Source organism: Helianthus annuus, chromosome 14, assembly GCF_002127325.2.
Source record: "Helianthus annuus cultivar XRQ/B chromosome 14, HanXRQr2.0-SUNRISE, whole genome shotgun sequence".
Classification (NCBI taxonomy): domain Eukaryota; kingdom Viridiplantae; phylum Streptophyta; class Magnoliopsida; order Asterales; family Asteraceae; genus Helianthus; species Helianthus annuus.
In genome coordinates, this window is record NC_035446.2 from 170,316,225 (window position 1) to 170,321,455 (window position 5,231).

Here is a 5,231-nt window from a genome sequence, read left to right on the forward strand (position 1 = left end):
GCCTTCTTTTTTATGCCTCGCCACCCGATCCCACTTAACCCAATGCATTTTTCTTTCTTCTATCGACCCTCCCCACAAAAAACTTTTTATCATCGACTCCAAGTCCGAAATAACTTTTTTCGGCGCATTGTAAAGGGAAAAATAGTAGGTCGGTAAACTTTCCAACACCGACTTGATGAGGACTACTCTTCCTCCAATAGACAAGAGGTGCGATTTCCATTTGGCGAGACGCTTCCTAAACACCTCCATAACTGGGCGCCAATTGTTTACCCGGTTCATGTTGGCACCGACAAGTAATCCAAGATAATTGAAGGGGAGGACATCCGGAATACACCCGAATTCATTAGCCAAAGCACCGATGTCCTCCCAACTAACACCTATACCGAAAAGGTTTGACTTGTTAACGTTTATCTTGAGGCCCGAACAAAGGTAGAAACATCGGAGAATTCTCATGACGTTTCCTAATTCCTCTTTAGACCAATCCCCCAAGACAATGGCATCATCCGCATAGAGCAAATGAGGCATAATAGGCCCATTATTAGGCGTACGAATGCCTTTAATAACTCCTTCCTCCAAAGCCCGGGATATCATGCGAGAGAGACCTTCCATCACCACAAGGAAAAGGAATGGAGAAAGGGGGTCCCCTTGTCTCAAACCTTTCTCACAGCGGAATTGAAAAGTAGAGGCTCCATTCACTAGCACCGACGACCTGGCCGAGGAGAAAATTCCCATAACCCATTTGCACCAAATAGGAGGGAAGCCCATATGACTAAGCACATTGACTACAAAAGGCCACCTGACATTGTCATAGGCCTTTTCGAAGTCAATTTTGAGGAAGAAGGCACATTTTTTCGTCTTTTTAATCCAAGAAAAAAAGCTCATTAACAATGAGCGGCCCATCGAGGATATATCTTCCAGATAAGAAAGCCGATTGAGATTCTGAGATAACCACGTCCAAAACTTTCCTCATGCGGTTGGCTATAACCTTTGAGATCACTTTGCTAATTACTCCAACCAAATTAATAGGCCTGAAATTACCAAGAGAAACCGGGTCCTTAATCTTGGGGACAAGGGCTATAAACGACGAACCACTGCCAATACTGATTTCTCCATACTCGTAAAACCTAGAGAAAATCCGAGCGAAGTCCTCTTCAAATAAATCCCAAAAGAACTTAATAAACCTGAAATTCATACCATCCGGGCACGGAGCCCTATCAGCCCCACACTGATCCACTGCTTCCTTGATCTCCGTCATCGAGAAAGCCTCAACCAAAAGATTACTTTCAGATTCCGAGATTTTTTTGAAGTCAATGTCCGTCAATTCAGGCCAGTTGTGATTATCCTTCTTGAACCTATCACGGAAGAACGAGAAAATCTCCTTCTTAATCACGGAAGGTTTATTGCACCACTCACCATTAACGTTAAGCCCATGTATGAAGTTCGAATATTTTCTGTTGTTAACGAGAGCGTGGAAAAATTTAGAGTTCTCATCCCCCCTACCGCCCATTTAACCCGAGACCTTAGTCTAAGGTCCGCATTCCTTCTGTTTTCAGCATCAAAGATCACTTTCTTATTTTCGGCCATGGACCATTCCTCATCTTCGGATAGCTCCCTGTTTTCTAATTCCAGTTCCAGGGCTTCTAACTCGGACAAAGCCACTTCCTCACATTCCCGTTCTTTCCGCAAAAAATCATCTCTCCACTTTTTCACCGCATTCCTAATAGCTGCAAATTTCTGAGAAAGACACGAGTCCGGGGGCTCGGAACGAACAAAACCTTCCAAAGATCCCCTCACCGTCTCCTCAAATCCCTCCTTACCAAACCAAGAATCAAAAATCCTAAACGGACGGGGCCCGAAATTAAGATTAGCAAGCTCCAAAAGGATAGGACAATGATCAGATTTGTACCCTTGTATAACCCTCACACAGGCAGTCGGCCACCTGTTGAAAAACGCCGAACAGACCAAAAATCAATCTAATTTGCTTAGCTTTTTACCGTTCTCTCTAACGCACGTAAAATTCCTTCCTTGCATCGGGTACTCTGAAAGATCATTGCTGAAAATAAACTCGTTAAAATTGTTAGCACATGCCACTTTGAACTTGGATCGAATTCTTTCTGCCTCCGATCGAACAGCATTAAAATCTCCAGCCAGAACCCATTCTCCAACATCCGGATCAATAAGCTCAGAAATCTCGGCCCAGAGACTTCTTTTTGCCAAAGTGCTCTGGGGAGCGTAAACGTTAAGAAGATTGATGCGGGAACCAGAACCCACTTCCGAGCCTGAAATACGAAGGAAATACCTGTTCTTAACGATCTGGTCGATCTTGACGACCTTCGGATCCCACATCCAGATAAGCCCACCAAAGTGGCCCGACGGGTCCATACTAGCAAACTCAAAATTTCTATCCCCCCAAAAAGAATCAAGCAGATTTACAGACACAGAGTCAACCAACGTTTCCTGAAGAGCAATCAAGCTAACATTATTCTTCCTTTTGATCTCTCTAACCCAAGCTGCCTTCCCTCCACCTCTCAAACCTCTGATGTTGAAGGATAAAATATTCATTGATAACCCGCATTAAAACCTTCGTTTTCCACGACTTTACTGATGAGTTTTTCATGATTGCTCAGGCATACACCCACCATTTCCCCAATTTTGATCGTAGCAGCCACTTCTTCAGGCAGAGCCACGTCTGCCTCCACCGCATCCGTCTTCTCAAGAACACCATTCCTCTCCCCCGAGACCACCGGGTCGTTCCTATTCAGGCGATTTTCCTCCTGCATCTCCTCTTCCTCGGTCGCCGTTTGAATGGCAGAAGCCTCATTGTCGGTTGTCTGAACATTGAGGTCAAAGAGAAAGGAACCAGAATCCCTAGGTCTTTTCTGAGGTCTTTCACACGAAGATGGGCTTCGAATTTCCTTATGTCTCACAACACCTGGCCTGGGCCTAAGTCTCACTTTATGTTTGTTGGGCCCGTTCCTGATATCTGACTTAAAAAAGAACACTCCATTGACAATAGAAGTTGGCCCACTAACAGTGATGTTCTTTAAAGCCGACTTCGAAAAGGCGGGCCTCTGGTTTAAAGGTGAATATAAGAAAGAGCAAAGTGTATGGGGTTGGTATTGGAGATAGTTCGGTGGATAATATGGCAGCTCATTTAATAAAATGTTAGAAGGAAGAAATTCCTTTTTATTATCTCGGTTCAAAAATCGGGGCAAACATGAATCGGGTTGCAAACTAGAAGCTAATGATCGATAGGTTCAACAATAAGCTCTGGTTATAGAAGGCGAGGAACTTGTCTTTCGCAGAGAGGATCACTTTGGTCAAGGCCGTATTGGGGTCATTAGCTACATACTACTTGTCTTTATATAAGGCACCAGTGGGTGTGTTGAAAATGTTGGAAGGTATTCATAATAGGTTTGTACGAGTGGGTCAAGTAACAACCGAAAGATACGTTGGGTAGCATGGGAAATAATTTTGGGGTCAAAAAAGAAAGGCAGAATAGGGGTGGGGGCAGGGGCGGATCTAGCATTATACAAGGGGGAGCGCCTGCTACCGCTAGGCGCTCCGGCGGTAGTGTAAAATTAGTGTAAATTTTGGAAAAATTTAACCTTTTTCGATTTTGTTACCGCTTTCTTATAAAACGTTACCGCTTGGCGGATTTTCTAGATCCGCCACTAGGTGGGGGGTATTAAAGAGCTCAACATGGGTTTAATAGCAAAATGGTGGTGGCGCTATAAGTCATCGCGCAATCAATTATGGGCCAAACCGCAAAAGTAGTTTCGGCTTTACATAGTGGCGTGAGAAGGAACAATCTTATACCTATCAAGCAAGGGGCGTCTGGGGTTTGGGCAGATGTTAGAGCAGCTACATAATCTGTTGATTCAGCAGAGTATATCTCAAACTAACAACAAGTGGGGGTGGGTTTCGAAGGGAAAAATAGTGGAGTTTTCAGTCATACAGGTACCAAAAGACAGAGAGGAGGAAAGCAGCAATAATAACTCGGAAGCATCGTTCAAACGGAGTCGTATCTCGGTACCAAAAGTAAACTGTTTTCTATGGAGGGTTGTGTTTGAACTCGTATCTCGGTACCAAAAGTAGTGGAGGGCTGTACAAGGAAGAATACCAACAGAAGAACTGTTGAAAAGGGGTGTGCCGCTGATGAATAGCTCTTGTCCGTCATGTAGTCTGGGCATAGAGTTGGTACAACACTTATTAGTGGATTGTATGTTTGCTAGAGCTGTGTGGTGGCAGATCGCCATATGGTTAAAAATCCCGGTCATAGCCCATTTCACGTCTATAAACCACATCTTAGAACATGGTTTGAGCTCGTACCAAAGCACTATAAGAAAAGAAGCGGTGTGCCCAAGTTAGTTAACTGTGGGGTATGATGGGGCGTGGGTTGGGGGCATGGTGCGACACGTGGAGCATGGGGCACCCAAGACCAAAAGCCAAATTCAAAGGGGTATGGTGAGGCGTGGCTGGGGTGGCGTGGAAAAAAAGCCAATTTCAAAGGGCTAGTGCTCTTGGCCAATGAGGTTCCGCCATGTCATGTGGGTAGCCCCGCCCAACGCCCGGGCTGAAACCCCCGCCCAAGGGGCCACGCCGAAACCCAAGCCCACCCGAGGTGGTAACTTGGGCGTTTGTACCCAACCCACGCCCCAACCCCGCTCCATACCCCATAGTCTAAGCTGGGTTTCCGTTTTAGTGGGTATAACAATTTCTTGTGGTTGTTAAAAAAAATCTAGTATTCTGTAATAACAAGAAAATAAAAACATAATATAATAACCGTTCAACAATGGTAACACTTTCTTGATATGCTAAATTGCTAATAAAATATGGTTAAACCCATTATTCGCACCTCTAGAAAATAATTCCGGGTCCGCCATTAGCTATGCGTGTAAGTTAAATGGGTATATTTATATTTATTAGCTCTAGAGATAGAAAAAAACAAAAATTAAGGTTACATATAATTGTGTCATGTGTCCTCTAAGATTTATATTTATTAGCTATAGAGATAGCAAAGAGATAAAGAAGAGATTTGGATAGAGATAGGGATTATATAAAGATTTAACATGTTTAGTGTAAAATATAAATGTGGTAGAAAGATTTTAATAGTGACTTGTTACTTTTTCATTTCTTATTTTTTAATCATTTATTATAATAGGGATTTTGTTGTTGCAGGATTACTTGGTATTGAGCTTACTTCATCATCCAGCCCATCCACCTTACAC